Consider the following 18,503-nt stretch of genomic DNA (forward strand, 5'->3'; position numbering starts at 1 on the left):
CTCTTTGGTGAGACAACATGTTCCATTAAGACAAGTTAGTACGGGGGGGGGGGCAGCTAGGTGGCACAGTGGATAAAGCACTGGCCCTTAATTTAGGAGGACCTGACTTCAAATCTGGCCTCAGACACTTGACACTTACTAGTGGTATGACCCTGAGCAAGTCACTTAACCCCCATTGCCCCACAAAACAAGCAAAAAAGACAAGTTAGTAACTTCTCTGCAAATTTTTGTCTTAGAGTTGTCTAGAGCACTGGATAGTGAAGGGATTTGATCAGAGTCATGGAGGTAGGATATATTCAATGCACGACTTGAACCCAGGTCTTCTTGAAGTCTAGGCTGGGTCTCTAATAAAAAGTTTATCAGTCATGTGGTGCATTAGATAAAGCACTGACTCTGGAGTCAGGAAGACCTGAGTTAAAATCCAGACTCAAATGAGTAATAGCTGTTTTATCTCAGGCACTGAACTTGAAATCAGAAAGACCAGAGTTGAAAAATTACCTTATCCACCAACTTTGTTATCCTAGGCAAGTCACTTATAATCAACCTGTTTCTTTATCTGTAAAATCTACAAAGTAATAGTAACTATTTTCTAGAATAGGTGTGAGGGTAAAAATGAGACATATGTAATATATGTAAAGTGCTTTTCAGACCTTAAAATGTTATATAAATATTAGCCAGTATTATAACAAGAAAAGTACATCAGTATCTACAAATGCAATTATCACAAGAATGTTGCATAATAACTCTGGGGTGGGAGGGGAGCAGGGATCACCTTTGGCTAGCAAATTGAAGAAACTTTACTGAAGGAGTCAGTATTTGAGCTGGGCCTTGAGGTGCTGGTGGAATTTTGACAAGCAGGTGATCGAGATAGAGGGAAGAGCCTGAGACAAGGCAAAGCATGCAGAAAATGGAAGTCCTGGAAATCTAAGCCCATTCAGAGCAATGACATTGTCTCATCTCCTCACCTATCCTGGATGTTATTCTCTTCTTAATCATATCCATTTTGTCCTTTCTACTTCTACATGATACCTGCTGTTCTTGACAGCATTCAGTTTTATAGTTTTATCATTTTTGAAAATCTACCTCAGATATAAATTTGCCAATTTATTGGTCATGTTGGAAGTTCCCTGTCATAATCCTTGCTTTCAGTCCTTAATGGGCACACCTGGCATCATCAATATTCAAGAGATTGAAAGGTGAGATACTTAGAGTTAGGGACAGTCAGGAAGACCCAGGTTTGAATCCCTCTGCTGTGTAACGATGAGAAAATTTCGTAACCCCTTAGAACCTTGGAAATTATACAAGTACCTGTCATACTGGCTTGCTGTGAGGACGAAATGAGAGAATATGTAAAGGACCTGAAAGATAGAAAAAAATAATTATATGAATACTAATTGTTATTGTATTTAACTATGATCCTGGAACATCTAGGTGGAATAATGGATAGAACATTGGTCTTGAAGTTGGAAGCAACTGAATTCAAATCTTACCTCACACACTTACTGTGTGTGTGACCCTGGGCAAGTCAATTAAGCCCAATTGCCTTTTAAAAAATCTGGGGCCATCTCCAGTCATACTATGTATCTTGCCACTGGACCCAGATGATTGGAGGAGAGTGCAAGATTGGTGACCTTGCATGGCCTTCCCTCACTTAAATCCAAATGATTGTGAGTCATGACTTCACCCTGATGTCATGATCCTCTTCAAGAAAAAGGACAAATGGGGCAGCTAGGTGGCGCAGTGGATAAAGCACTGGCCCTGGATTCAGGAGGACCTGAGTTCAAATGTGGCTTCAGACACTTGACAATTACTAGCTGTGTGACCCTGGGCAAGTCACTTAACACCCATTGCCCTGAAAAAAAAAATGAAGGACAAACAACACCAATGCTCATGATCCAAGTATTTCAGGCTCCTGGGATGCCATCTTTTCCTTTGCTTCTTTGCTCCTCCTATTTTTCTTTCTTTTCCTAAATCACGATTTTTACCTTGAAAAGAGAACAGTCTTTGACCAAAAACAGGGGAAGTCAGAATCACTAGAAATATATCCCAGTTTCTTCTGACTATATCATTTGTTTTCACATGAGTCAGCAGGATTAGACTGTGGGTAGCTGGGTTGGACAAGTATTGGCAAGCACGCTGATGCCTCTCACATACACACCCTAGGAGGACAAGATCCCCCCCCCAATCAGCCAAGGCAGCCTGACATATGTCTGCCTCTGTACCCCTCAGCCAAGAGTTAGCAACCACTCATTGCAGGGAATAGAAACAGAATACCTCCCACAAGCCTCTGCCTGTGGAGCCTTCCCACCCACTCTGAGCACTCTGTATGCCAAAGGCTCCCAAGTAGAAGCATTATTCTTTGACTTCATCCTAACTTCAGTTTATTTCAAATCACATCCTGAAAATTGTTCACATGAGAAAGTCATGCATAACATGCATATTTCTGCATCAAGAACATGAAGAAAAAGAAGAAGTAGGAGGAGGACGAGGAGGATGAGGAGGACGAGGAGGAAGAGGAAGAGAATGAGAACAAGAAGGAAAAGGAGGAGGAGGAAGAGGTGAAGGATGAAGAGGTGGAGGAGGAGGAGGAGGAGGAGGAGAAGAAGAAGAAGAAGAAGAAGAAGAAGAAGAAGAAGAACAACAACAACAACAACAACAACAACAACAACAACAACAAGAATAAAAACAACAAGAACAAGAACAAGACGACCAAGAACAAAAAGATCAAGAAAAACAAGAAGAACAAGAACAAGAACTTCCTTTGTTTGGCTAAAGTGTCACAAAAAGACTTTGATTTACAATCCAAGCTTGACAACTAACCAGCAATGTGTAATAGAGCAAATCTCTCAGATATACTGGGTCTCAGTTTACTCCTAAAACTGCCTAAAGTGAAAGTCTGGCCATGTTACTTTCCTGATCAAATTCTTCCATAGTTTCCTATTGCCAGTAATATAACAGTATGAACTCCTTAGAAGGCCATTTAAGACATGCACAGTTGGAACCAACAACGTTTCCTGTCCAATTGCTAATTTTGCACCATTGATATACGATATCTTCCAGCCATACTCGCATGAATGATGCTACCCAAACATTGAATTTCATTTCCTGCCCCTCTAACTTTACATACATCGTCCCCAAAACATCATTGCCTGGAGCATACTTCCTTCTCATCTCCACTTCATAGAACACTAAATTTTTCTTCAAAGATCTACCCAGGTCTCCTCTCATACAGGAAGCTTTTCTTGTACTCCTTCCTTACCATTAGTCTTTCATCCACAAGTAGTAACACATAGGCCCCATCAGTAGAATCTAATTACTGATATATTGGTCAGTTTTAGTAAATAGGATTTTCCCCTCTTTTAAAATCTTTTTTATAAGGATTGTTTTCTGGGAAGGGGAGAAGGAAAGTACACATTGGGAAATATAGGCAATATAAAGGCTAAATATATCAAAGTATTTTAAAATAAAAATATTCATATTGACTTTTATATGGAAATAAAGGGGCTGAATTATATGACACCTACATTTGATTTCAGCTATAATCATCTATTGATTTTTCTTCTGTTAAGAGAAAAACCAGGAGTTCAATTGAACAGGTTTATACATTTGGTTTCTAGATTCTAAGACAAGGGGGACAACAACCGTGTAAATGGAAAGACCACCAGAACTAAACTGGATTCTCTAATCCCAGAGAAGGGATGAAGAAATGCACCTTCCTCCTTTCTGTGAAATAGCAGAAGAACATGAGTGTGGGACGTTGCATATATTGTCAAATGTAGTCAATATATTGGTTCGCTTTCCTCAATAGCTTTTTTTTGTTTTTTGTTTTGTTTTGTTTTGTTTTTGCAGGGCAATGGGGTTTAAGTGACTTGCCCAGGGTCACACAGCTAGTAAGTGTCTGAGGCTAGGTTTGAACTCAGGTCCTCCTGAATCCAAGGCTAGTGCCTTATCCATTGCACCACCTAGCTGCCCCCTCCTCAATAGCTTTTAAAGGTTTTTTAAAATTTTCTGTTATAAGAAAAGTCTCACTGACAAGAGGAAGTTGGAAGGATATAGTCAGGATGAATATTTAAAATGGGATTAATAAAATATTTTATATAAATGTTTTCTTAGACATTTAAAACCCTAATAATCTTCCTAGCTTCCAATTTCTGAAGCTCAAACATCAAACCTAGTGTCATGCTTAGATTTTTGTGAGTTTTTCAGGAGATTTCTTTGAAATTCATCTTCACTGAAATGGAACATTGGATGAGTCTGAAGTAAATGGTCAGGAAAAATAATGACCCATGAAAAGAAACCATCATTTCCATTCCCAGTAGGCTCCCCCACTCTTGTAAATTGCAAGTTTTCTTTCCTAGAAATCAAAGCAGCATTGACATAGCTTAAAGTACTGCTAGGCTCTGTGCCATCACTCAATGAGACAACATGAAGATAAAAGTAGGAAGAGATGGAACCTCTCTGGACCAAATAACCAATGTATAGACTAAGTTAAAAATGGGGTGAATGGGAACAATTGTGAGCATTTCTGTGACCAGGAAAGTGACCTGTGCACATTTGGATGAGAACAAATAATGCACTGTCCATCTTTCATTCAGGTTCATAAAGAGCTTTCCATACATTCTCATAGCATCCTTAGCAAAAATGGAAACAGAAAATTATAGATAGGAGAGAAGAGAGATATTTGATTTGTCACTCATTCCTTCTGTCAGAGTGCTTTTCAAATAAAGAGCTTAACATCTCAGCACAACCACCTGTCTCTTTCTAAGGGGAATAAAAAATGTGATTACTAAAGCCACATATTCCAGATCTTTGGAAGGCAATGCTGGTTTTTTTCTTATAATTTCAAAAACAATATTCAACTGTAGTTAAAAAAAACTAATTGATAGAAAATTAACTTACATTGCAAGGGTGACAGTCCAATGTTCTTTGCACAGAGAGTCAAAAATATGATGAGATTTTTGATGAAAGAATGATACAGTAGTCTAATCTGCATCATGCTGGGATAGTGAGAAATGCTAGTGATTCTATAGCAAAATATTTTTGTAGGAAATGAGTCCAATGGGAAGCCATGAAAATTATATCATATTTTACCTGGAAAGAAAAAATGAAAATATTGAATAAATTTAGTTTTACTGACCACTTAGGACATTAGAAGCAGGAGACCTGGTTTGAAACTCTGTCTCTCTCTGCCTCTCTCTATCCCTCTGCCTCTGTCTGTCTGTCTGTCTGTCTTTCTCTCTCTCTCTCTCTCTCTCTCTGTCTCTCTCTCTGTCTCTCTCTCTCTCTGTCTCTCTCTCTCTCTCTCTCTCTCTCTCTCTCTCTCTCTCTCTCTCACACACACACACACACACACACACACACACACACACACACACACACTTTTTTCCCAATTCTCTACATAGTGGGTGTCATAGAACATTTATGAGAAATCTTTGTATTTACAGGAAGGCCTTCAGCATGACAGATAGATTCAGTATGGAAAGTTTATGAGAAAGCAAGAGAAAGAGAAATAAGGGATGTGAAGAGAAACAAAAGTTGCCATTTGTGTCACTGGAGGGAGTAACCCCATCCATGACATGACTGCTCCATCTTTGTCCTAGAGTACACATTAGTGCCTGAGTATATATTTGGGTTTTCTTTCATATACTGAAATAAATTTAATTATGGTCCAGTCACAGGTCAAATACAGCAAAGGAAAATTAATTCAGAAAATTAAGTATTAGGTTTTTATTTAAGATCTCAGTGTTAAGTATCATCATATATTATATTAAAAGAGGCATTGCATTTAATAAATTGATGAAAAGAGGTGGGGAGGAAAGCATGTATTGCAAACATAGTAGGTGCCATGGAACCAGAACACAAAGAAAAAAAATGAGAGTATCTTCCCTCCAGGAATTTCATTTATTAAATTCATTAGTCATTGGGCAATATTTAATGAGCATTTCTAATGTTTTTGCACTTCTTGGTTTGGGACATAGGCTCAGTCACCATTTCCATGTGCTGGCCAATGTAACTTATTAAATCTTAAAATCTTCCCCACACAAATGAGTACATGCAAATATAGTAGTGTAACTAGCATATTAGGGACATTGATCACTATTCTTCCCTAATATGATTTTATTCACTTCAATTCGGTTTAGGTTCAACAACTATTTTATTCCAACTCTGTGTAGGAAGACTCGTCATGTGATATGAAGTCAGGTGAGGTGCTTAGAAGGCTAGTCTCAAAAATAAAAATGAAGAAAAGAAAAGAAAAAAAGAAAAAGAAAGCTAGTCTCAGAACCAGAGTCTGGATTCAGACTCCTGCTTCTAATATATGATGGTTATTTGGCCCTGGGTAAGTCAATTAATATCTCAATTCTCCAGACAATTCTACTGGTTTCAGAGAAGGTTCTGATCTATATTGATAGAGTGAGAGTCTCTACCATTAAATACAAGATTTTGTGTTAATAACTGATATTAATGGGGTTAGGAGTTGGGGGGGGCATTGCAACAACAAAACCAAAAAGCTATCTTTACCCTACAGGCATTTTACATAGAAATAGAGAGGATAAATATAAGATAATTTGAAGAAGCATCTAACCTTTATAATGAAGGACACATTCTACACAGATCTTATAAGATAATGGTGGCTTAAAGAGAAGCCAACTGTCCATAATGATCTCTCCACTTCCCAAATGTCAGCTCAGAACTGTGTCTTTCCTCCTATTCCTTTTCCAGATACAAAATACCAGGAAATATTTGACTGTTAATATTAGATGTATACAAATATTTATCTCAATCAGGGTTTCTAAATTTTTTTCAACTCATGACCCATTTTTGCCCCATAAATGTTTATAGACCCAAGATACACAGGTATATAAAATTGATATGCAAATCAAACATTTACTGCCAAATTTTTGCGACCCCCACATTCAGCTACTTAATCCCATATGAGGTCACAACCCACAGTTTAAGAAGCTTTGATCTAAATCCCATGTAAACCTCATAGGTTACAACTTACTACCCTATGCCTACCCATGAATAGTCTGCATGCCTACAGCTCAATAATAAACTAGGACATATTCATTTTACATAAAGTTCTGGATAGATTATAGCATGTCCCCAGCAAGTAGCAGGCTATTCCAACACCATGTCTTGGTTGGGCATGACTTTATTAGATACTATAAGTTCCAGAAAAAAAACAACAGAAATAAGCATCAAAGTCCTAGGAACTATGGTTGCCCAATGGTTGCTTCTCCATTAATAGTATATTCTTATTCTCCAGTGATGAGAAGGATGGTTGGCAGACAAAGCAAGAAATGGGATCCTGGAGTTGGACAAGTGAAGAGAAACAAAAGCAAAACATGAAATTGGCTATACCTTATTCTCAACTTCTCAAATACTGATTTTATGGCACAAATATAATTACAATGGGGATTTTAGAAATATAAGCATCTTTATATGTTATGTAGGAAGAATCTGGGTGACTCAGTGGATGGAGCTATAGACCTGGAATCAGGAAGACCTGAGTTCATATCCGACTGCAGACACTTATTAGCTGTGTGATCCTGGGCAAGTCATTTAACCTTGCTTTGTCCTAATCCACTGGAGAAGGAAATGGCACCCCTGTCCAGTAAACCTTTTGGGATGTATAGTCTATGGGGTCATGAAGAATTAGAAATGACTGAACAACTGAACAATAATGAATTATCCAATATAAGTCTCTCATTTTATACATTGGAAAGTTGAAGTCAAGAGAGGTGAAGGGACTTGTTCAGAAGACTAACCATCTTTGTTTCTCCCTTAAACCAACCTAATCCAGTCTAATCCTAAATCGAATCCTATCCAATCATGAAACTTTCAATGGGCAATAAAAAAGGTAATTTTGCATAATAGCTAGAAGGCCAACATCAAAGTCAGAAAGAACTGGATTAGAAATATGAATAAACCTATCATTAACCCCCATATGGGAGAAAGCAAGGGCTAGGTATACATCAAAATTACATTCTCTTAGAATTGGAAGCTCAGTCAACATAGAATCAAAGCCAAAGCTGATTAAAAATCCTCTCTGCAGCATAATTTAAAAGAGGTCATCCAGATTTTACTTGAAGACCTTCAATGAAGGGGAACTCACTACCCCCTGAGGAGGACTGATCTGCTTTTTGGATTGCTCTAATAATTATATGATGGTCACAATGATGTGTGCTCTATTAATGAATAATAATTATATTAGGAACTGTTAGAATTTTGTCCTTGAATTATATCCTTCACTATTTCAATAGATCTGAGATTCTAGGGATGTGTGTGCTCCCTGCACAGTTCAGATCCTAATCACTCTATAGAAGATGAAAGGGGTTGGTCTAAATGACTTCTACTGTCTGTTCCAACTCTAAATTTATGATCCTGTGCATTCCCTCCAGCAGTTATTGTCTGTGTTTTCCCATTAATCGTCTACTACTAGGGCCTACCAATGTGTTGCAGTCCTTTCTGGACATTGATTGGGTATCATTAGGTTATCCATCAGGTACCCCTTGCTCCTCCAGTATTAGCAGTTCACATATTTGGCCAGACATATATGTATACCACTACAATGATATGTGGGGGTGTTACTTCAAAATATCACAAAATTTTAGTTAAAAGATGCCACAGAATCCACTGAGAACAATCCAACCCGCCTTCCCCCCCCAAAGATTCCACAATATAACTTTGTTGTTTGCCCTGCATTCTCAGAGAGGATCATGACATCAGGCAGGTGATGTTATGACTTCTAATTAATTAGATTTAAGTGAGGCTGGGCTGTGCAAAGTCACTAGTCTCACTCTCTCCTCCAGAACCATCTGGGTCCAGTGGCAAGATATAGATCATGACAACAGGGAGGGCAGGGAGATGGACCAGAATGCAGAGGGAGACCTTGGCTTTTTTAAGCTAAGGCCTTTCACATAACTCAGTTTGCCTGAGGTAACAAATGAGGCAAACAATGGAAAATAGAAATAGAAATATTTAAATATTTAAATATTAAATTAAAATATTTAAATATTCAAATAGAAAGCAAAATAAACAAAACTAATATAGCCTTCCCAAGAAGAGACAATCTAGCTTCTTCTGCTTGAAGCCCTCCAAAAAGTAGCCCATTACATGCTGGGAGCTCTCTTAAACTTGGAAGTTCTCTTTTCCTTTTCTTAATAGTGTCTCCATTTTTCTCTTTCTAACTTTCATTTTCCTTTGTTTCTTCCCTCCTGTGCTAAATAGAACAAGTGTAACTCCCTTTCCACATGTTAACTCTTCAATTACTTGAACAAAGCTCCCATGTGCCTGAGTCTTCCTTTCTCTTGTCTTGTTGTTCAGTCATATCCAACTCTTCAGGAAACCATGAATCATACATATTCTCCATGGGGATTCTTGTCAAAGATACTAGAGTGGTTTACCATTTCCTTATCAAGTGGATTAAAGCAAAAAGAGGTTAAATGACTTGTCCAAGGGCACACAGCTAATAAGTGTTATAGGCCAGATTTGAGCTTAGGTCTTCCTAATTCCAGGCCTGGCACTCTATCTATTAAGTCACCTAGTTGATGCTCCTACATGAAGGAAAGGTATCTCTCTTGCCTAAATCTCCCATATTCCTCTTTTAAAAAAAATGACTTGTAATCCTTTTATTATTATGGCTACTCTGACGACTTTCTCTCACTTATGGAATGCTTTTTTTTAAAGGATCTAGCTTTATTGAGGCATGCTTGCCTAAAGAATCCTGGCACTGGAAATCAGAGGACAGAAGTTCAAATCTCAGTTATTTTAATTAATACCTATGTCCACTTTGATCAGTCCGTTAACATCTCTTGGCCTCAGTTCATCATTTGGAAAATGAGGGTTTCAGTCATATAACCTTTTTGGAAGTCCTTTCTAGTTCTTGTGTTATGGTCCTTAGTATTTCTCCTTTACCTGTTCAGTGGCTTGCAAACTCATATCTTTAGAGACTCAGGATCCATGGGAAAATCTGGTGTTAAAATGGACTTAATGTTTATAAATACATTTTATTGGTATACTTAGTTTTTAGAAAGTCACTGTGGCTTATTAGACAGAACCTGAGATGACCCCAGTTCAACCACAACTTCTTAAATGTACTTTTGGCAGGATGCGGTATGAGAAATTTTAATTCTTGATGCTCCACAAACTTCCATTCCTGAGGTGTCAACTAACACTAGTAGAGATTTCCTTACCTGGGAAAATGCTATATCAACTAAACCACAAGGCCAATTTCTATTTCTTTGATGTTATATGACCTACATCTTGCAGATTTCTAATCTTAAAAATCTGTCATTTTAGGATCACGATTATCTAATAAATAAAAATGTCTCAAATTATGCTCTAAATCTTTACTTTTATTTTGTTTTGTTTTTCTTTTCTCCGTGTTCTGTTTTATGGTATGATACATGTTCCAGAAAATGTGTGACATCACTTAGTTATAAAAATAATCAAACATATTCTCTTATCCTTTGCTTAATATTGTATTTGTTCCATGAGAATTTCCAAAAGTCAGCTCAAAACAAAACAAAAGTGAACAGTTGGAGGCAAAGACTGTTTGTCCATCCTGTTGTCATACTGAGTACATTCTAGAGACTGGAACTTCAGGCTGATTGTTTAGTTTGAACTTCCACCCTACCTTTATCCCATAAAAAGAAGAAAAAAAAGTCACCTCTATACTATATATATATATATAAAACAAAGAATAATGGAATAAGTTGCTCAAGCAATACATCCAACCCAATTTTTCAGATTGTCTTTCATTCTTTTATTATGCTAAGTTTTGAATAAATAACCTTCCCAATGCTTCAGTGAGGCCTTTGTCATTAATATTGTGCCCTAAATTAGTGCTCAAGGACTTCACCTGAAGAAAAGCAAATTAATTAAAAGCTCTTTATAAGCCTAACAACCTGTTCATTTCACCACAAGAAATGTGACTGTTTGGGGGAAGAAAAGGGAAGAAAGAAAAGAAAGTTACAACCAAGAAAGTAAAATAATAAAGAATCATTCTGTGCCATAGAGCATTAACTCACATTCATTAAAGGTGCCAGGAATTTTAAGGAGACAAATAGAAAACAACAACAACAAGAACAACACAGAGACAGGGAGAAGAAAAAGAAAAGTTAGATTGCTTACAAGATAAAAAAAAAAACATTGAATCAAAATTATTATTAAAATGTTACACAGAGACTTTCAGTCCAGAGAAGAAGTACAGTGTTTTTGAAATGGAAAAGTAAGGAAATTGCCCTTTAATAAAATTGATTTTTAAGGCTAAAATAACCTATTTCACTCAAATCTTAAAAACATCAATTTTGTGTTGGAGAAAGGGGATTATCCATATGTAACAGAGAATAACAAAAACAGAGAACCCATCTTGTCATTAAGCCAGCTGTTACAGGCTTTCAAGAACTAATTGTTAAATAAAAAAAAATACACTCTGGAAAATGGCAAATGCTACACATCAGGGCTGGAATTATTGTTTTGTTAACTTTCTAGTGTTAAGAATATGATGGAGAAAGGGATCATGATACAGATTGAACTTCTGTGTCCTAGATCATCTATGAGCTAGTTAAAAAACATTTCCAAGAATGTACCCACTGAGGTTAACTTGGCTCTATGAAATGCCTCTGTCTTTAGCCTCTGCATTTGCCAGTTTCTTTTCTGGGTAAAGAAGGAAACAAACATTAAGTGCCTACTATGTATCAGGCACTGGGTTAAACACTATGAATAAAAAAGAAAAGCAAAGGACGGAACCTATTCTCAAGGAGCTCACAGTCTATTGGGGAAGACAACTAGCAAGCAAATCAGGGGAAAAAACCAACAACAAAAAACCCTTTGTATAGGATAAGTGAAAAAAAAATAATGGAGGAAAGGCAGTAGGCTAGGAAAGACATTCTATAGAAAGCTGGGACCTGAATCTAAACAAGGAAATTATTGTGAATAATGACAAGATCAAGAATGTGACCATGTTTTATGTGTGGTGAAGTAGGGTGGGAAAGTAGGTCATAGAATATAAGTAGGTTGAAGAACTGAATAATTAACAAGTTGAAGGTAGTGTTAATATTTATGTTGAAATATCCTAGTATGCAGAGTTGAGGAGGAAATAAAATTGTGAGCCAGCTACTGAACTCTTTGAGGAGACTAGTAAAAGGAAATGTCCTGGAAGCCTGTAGCAAACAGCTAGCAAGATTTTGACTGAGTAGAATAAAATAATGAAAACCATTCATTGATAGTCAATGAATTAAATGAAAAGGGGAATTCATCAAAAATGACCAAAAAAGTTGGGAAATACAGTTTGAGAATTAAGAATTAAAGAGGAAAAATGTTTATGGGTTGCCCAGAAACCTCATATCATTCATCATAACTGTTTTCACTTGGGAAAAAAGGTATCTGAAAGCACTGGACATGACAAGTGCTGAATAACATCATAAAAAATGAAAGTAATTATATTTTAAATGACAGGCAATGACTCATTACTGATTTGGAAGTTATTTCTGAACTGGTTGTCTTTGTACAGTCTAATCACCAACTTGTTAGAGCAAAGATAAAAATTAATATAAACCCAGAAGAAAGAATGAAAATGAAATGACTAAGCCATTAAAATGAGTTAATAATATAAAAAAGATAGAGACTATAAATGAAGTATGGGTGATTGACCAATGAAGGACCTATTCTTATACCATGCACAGGTTTCTCTTACATATATCAATAAGTCAGCAAATAAAGATTTATTAAGCACCTCCTATCTACCATGCATAACAGTGCTTGCCTGATTTTGATTAAATGCCCTAAGACTTATTGCATCTTCTTTCAGACATAAATGATTGAGAGTCTGTTCCAAAGTATAAACTACTGTGAGCTTTCAGATGGGTAGAGGGGACATCAGCTGTTCTGTGTAAGGATATAATCCTTTAGATACAGTAATTGAGGTCTGTAGTTTGTTGTTATTCAGTCATTTCAGTTGTGCTCAACTCTCAATTAGCCCACTTGGAGTCTTGGCAAAGTGGAGTGATTTTTCTATTTCCTTTTTCTATTCATTTTACAGATGAGGAAACTAGGGCAAACAAGATTAAGAAACTTGCTCAGGGTCCAAAAATACTAAGTGTCTGAGGTAAAATTAAAACTCAGGTCTTTCTGATGCCAAGCCAAATACTACCTACTCTGCAGTAGAGTCTACCAATGGGTGCCGCAACTGAGTCCAACAAGGCTCCAGCCCTAAGGAGCTAGCTACATACTTTACCCAGAAAAACACTGAAACAACATGGTATCTGAGACATTGTTTCTTTCCAGCAAGGGGATAACATCTATTGGCTATGCCCCACCCGGAAAGTTACTTGATAGGTACTTGTTAAAGAGAGAAAAGGATGCCCAAGTCCATGCATGAGTATCATTTAGTCATTCATTTTCTCTACCAGTGTGTTTCAGTATCTTTACATATCAATATTTAGACCATTTTTTCTCAGGTACTCCGTGTGTCTGCAGTAAGAAAGCTAGACTCCATATTGAGGGGAAGGGGGTTTTGTACCCACCTTCTTGGAGTATGATGCCACTTTTATCAGGGATTGAGAGTGCAGCCAGGAGAATGTACCCTCCTCCTATTAGGGAAACATTTTTGCTATTTCTTCTTATATGAGATCCATCATTATTCCTTCTAGCTATGAAGAAAATTAGAAAATATAAGCATAATGTAGCTTCAGCATTCATGATTGTTTAAAAAATAATACTTTATTTTTTCCAATTACAAATAAAAACTTTTTAGCATCCTTTTTAAATTTTGAGTGTTTTTTTTTTGTTTTTTTTGGTGAGGCAATTGGGATTGTGACTTGTCCAAGGTCACACAGCTAGTAAGTGTCAAGTGTCTGAAGTCAAATTTGAACTCAGGTCCTCCTGAATCCAGGGCCAGTGCTTTATCTACTGTGCCACCTAGCTGCCCCCACTACATTCTTTTATTACTGTGTATTGTGTACCTAATATATTCCATTCATCCACCATTCAATTTTGGAACCAGTTCTAGAGTATTTTAATCATTACCACTTCAAAATACAGTTTGATATTTGGTAGGGCTAGGCTACCTTCTTCCATACATATATATGTGTGTGTGTGTGTGTGTGTACATATATATATATATGCATAAATTTTGATTAATCCCCTTAATATTCTTGACATTTTATTCTTCCAGAAGAAATTTTACTGTATTTTCTAATTCTATAAAATATTTTGGTGGTTTGATTGGTATGGCATGGAGTAAGTAAATTCAATTAGGTAAAATTGTCATTTTATTATTTTGGTTTAGCCTACCAGTGAGAATATTTTTTTCCAATTGTTCAGATTTCAATTTGTTTGTAAGAAAAGTGTTTTGTAATTGTGTTCCTATATTTTTTGGGTTGTCTTGGTAGTTAGAATTCTGAGTATTTTGTGGTGTGCATAGTTATTTTAAATGGAATTTCTCTATCTCTCTCTTGCTGTAGGACTTTGTTGGTAATTAAATATGATGTTGATTTGTATGGGTTTATTTCAAATCCTGCAAGTTTGCTAAAGTTGCTAAAATTATTTCAACGAGTTCATTATTTCATTCTGTAGGATACTCTAAATATAGCAAAGAGTAAACGTTTTGTTTCCCCATTGCCTGTCCTAATTTTTTTTTGATACTTTCTTTTTGTCTCTTCTTGCTATGGCATTTCTAGTACAATATTGAATTCTAATGTTGAAATGGGCATTCCTCCTTCACCCCTGATGTTATTGAGAAGGCTTCCCATTACAAATGATGCATTCTAATGGTTATATATATATACATACATATATATTTATACATATATATATATACATATGTACACAACTTATAATTTGAAGGAAAGAACTATTTATTCCTTTGCTTTCTAATGTGTTTTTTTGAGAATGCCTGTTGTATTTCATCAAATCTTTTCCTATATTTATTAAAACACTCATATTATTTTTGTTGGTTTTGTTCTTCATATCATCAATTATGCTGATAATTTTTCTAATGTTGAAAGAGCCCTGCATTCCTGTTAAAAGTCCTATCTGCTCATGCAAATCCTACCTGATGCATTGCTATAATCTCTTTACTAATATTTTATATAAAATGTTTTGCATCAATATAAGTACAGCAATTGGTCTATAATTTAGTTTCTTTTCATCTCTTCTGGTTAAGGTATCAATGTTATATTTGTGCCATAAAAGGAACTTGGTAGGTTTACTTTGCCTATTTTTCCAAAAAGACTATATAATATTAGAATTAGAGGGCAGCTAGGTGGCTAGAGCACTGGCCCTGGATTCAGGAGGACCTGAGTTCAAATCCAGCCTCAGACACTTGACACTTACTAGCTGTGTGACCTCGGGCAAGTCACTTAACCCTCATTGCCCATCAAAAAAAAAAAAAGAATTAAATGTTCCCTAAATGTTTGGTTTAATTTACTTGTGAATCCATATGGCCCTGGGAATTTTTCTTGTGAACTTCATTGATGGCTTATACAACACACACACACACACACACACACACACACACACACAGGGTTATTTAAGTATTCTATTACCTTTTCCACTAATCTGGACAATTTATATTTTATAATTATTTTTTAAAAATAACTTAGATTGTAAGATTTATTGACATGTAACTGAGCAAAATAGCTCTTAACAATTGCTTTCATTTCATCCTCATTCGTGGTGAATTCACATTTTTTTTAAACAAACATTTATTTTATTTTTTCTATTTACATGTAAGGGTAGTTTTCAACATTAATTTTCATAAGATTTAGAGTTCCAAATTTTTCCCCTCCCTCCTTTTTTCACCCCTCCACAAGACAACAATCAGGTTATAGATGCACAATCCATGGGTGCTCTTTTTATCAGTTCTTTCTATGGGAGTGGATTGTATGCTTCATCATTAGTCCCTTGGGATTGGCTTGGATCATTGTATTGCTGAGAGTAGTTAAGTCATTCACAATTGCTCATCAAACAATGATACTGTCACTATGCACAATGTCCTCCCAGTTCTGCTCACTTCACTATACATCAGTTCATATGAGTCTTTCCAGGTTTTTCTAGTATCATCCTGTTTGTCATTTCCTATAGCACAATACCATTTCACTAAAATCATATATCACAGCTTCTTCAGTCATTCCTCAGACATTCCCTTATTTCCCAATTTTTAGCTACCACAAAGATTTGCTATAAATATTTTTGTACAATTTTCCCCCCTTCTCTTTTTCATGATTACAATTTTTAGCTGTTTCCCTCCATCCTATTCCCTTCCCCATGATATGTACTCTATTATCTATCTTCTTTCACCCTATCCCTCTTCAAAAAGGATTTGCTTCTGTCTGTCCCCTCCCCCAATCTGACCTCCTTTCTTTAGACCCTCTCTCTTTAGTCCCTTCCCCTCCTATTTTCCTGCATTGTTAGATCAATTACTCCACCCAATTTAGTGTGTATGGTATTCCCTCCTTTTCCATTTGGCTTTTCAAGCTGTTGACCTTTTTCATAACTCTCCTGTTTTGTTCTCATTTCTATTTCCATTCTTTTTTCCATCTCCCTTAATCTTCCTTCTATCTCTCCTACTTTTTCTTCAAATTCCCACTGAAACCAATTCACATTTTTCTTGGAAGTTTTGGATGTTGGAGTTTTGGCTTTGTTATTTTCTTCTTCTAAGTGTGTATTCTGCTCTAATTTCCCCCAAAAACTTTTTATAGTCCACTGCTTTCTTTGCCTCTCATTTCAAGCTGGAAGCAGATGTCTGATTGAAATCTGATTCTTTATGGTCGGAAGCTTGGCGTGCCTATGCTCCTCCCTCACCAGACTGCAAGCACTAGAGTCTGACCTCTGAATTAGCGCCTAGGTGCTTTGCCCCAACTTCATCAGTGGTTGCAGTCACTTCACCCCTGCCAGCTTCTGAACCCCCTCACTGGTCTGCAAACCTAGTCTCAGAAGGAGCTGTTGTCACCAAAGACTCTGAGGCCCTAGAAGCACATCTGTTGCTGTCTGGGTATTCACCATGCACTGAGCTCCACTCTCCATCTGTGGGCTGAATTCCAGAAGCAGCTGTTGCCACAGTTGAGTAAGAGGTTCCCAAGGCCTGGTTCTCTGGGGCTGGGGCTGGGGCTGGGTCCACTCAGCATGCTCCACTCTCACCCTGGTACAACAGACCTTTCCTGCTGACCCTCCAAGCTGTCTTTGGCTGGAAAATTATTTCAACCTGTCCTTTTTTATGTTCTGTTGCTCCAACAATTGTTGTATGACATTATTTATAGGTATTTAGAGGGGTTTTGGGGAGAGGTCAGGGAAATCACTGCCTTTTCTACACCATCTTGGCTCTCCCCTGTCTATTTTACCTTTTAGCAAAATATAATTTCCTTTCTTATTCTGTTTAATTAGATCTGGTTTTGCTTTTGTGTTGTCTGAAATGATAATTACTATGCCTGCTTTTTTTTTTACTTCAGCTGAAGCATAATAGATTCTCCTCCAACATTTTGCCTTTACTCTGTATCTATACACATTTCTTATAAAGAACATATTATAGGATTCTTATTTTTAATCGACTATGTTATCCACTTCTGTTTTATTGTTGAGTTCATATTATTCACATTCAGTTATGATTACTAACTGTGCATTTCCTTCCATATTCCTTTTTTTCCCCTCAGTTTATCATTTTCTCTTTCTTCTTTTACCCTGTCCCTCCTCAAAAGAGTTTTCATCTAACCACATCTTCTCCCAATCTTCCTTCCCTTCCATCAGCCATCTATTAACTTCACCAATCAGGAGAATAATACACTGAGGTAGAAGTTCCTTCTATTTATGGTTTTTGGGGTGAGCAGCAAGTATGTTGATAAAGACATTTTTGAGAAGGCAACAGGAGAGTAGAGAGTAAATGATCTAAGAAAGAACACCATCAATTAAAAATAAAACAAAAACAAAAAACATTATTCATGGGTGAAATTATTTTAAAAAGTCATTGGTAACAGACCTAAATAAAAAAAAAAGAAACCATGTGAATAGAAAACTGAAAGCTAAAAACAGATGAAGGGTGGGGAAAAAATCTATAAATGATTTGGTGGTGGTGGTTGTTTATTCCCTTCCCCTTGGTGATAAAAGCAAGCATTTATATAGCACATACTACACACTAGGCACAGTGTTAAATGCTTTCTAAACACTATTTATTTAATCATCGCTGTGATCCTGGGAGGTAAGTGTGATAATTACCCCTCATTTTCATCATAAGGCTAAAAAGTGTCTGAAACTATTTAAGCTCAGATCTTCCTGAATCTGAACCCAGCATTCTATTTATTTTGTCATCTAGTTACCTATGACAAAGACTTCTCACCATCAAAGAGCATGAAGCCCCCAGAGTTGGATTCTAACGTCCTACACTAAGATGTACGTAGACGTTGGAATGACACTGAAGAGAATAAGCATGGTAAAAATGGTTAGATTAAATTAAGTATAAGAAGAGAAGGTCTATGATCGAGGTATACACTTATAAAGACATTGAG

General features: G+C 36.6%; 1 pseudogene; it reads left to right on the top strand.

The window, feature by feature from the left end:
• The window catches only part of LOC122739646, a 66,966-nt pseudogene that overhangs the window by 1,985 nt on the left and 46,478 nt on the right, over positions 1–18,503 (top strand).

Source organism: Dromiciops gliroides, chromosome 2 (assembly GCF_019393635.1).
Source record: "Dromiciops gliroides isolate mDroGli1 chromosome 2, mDroGli1.pri, whole genome shotgun sequence".
Classification (NCBI taxonomy): Eukaryota; Metazoa; Chordata; class Mammalia; order Microbiotheria; family Microbiotheriidae; genus Dromiciops; species Dromiciops gliroides.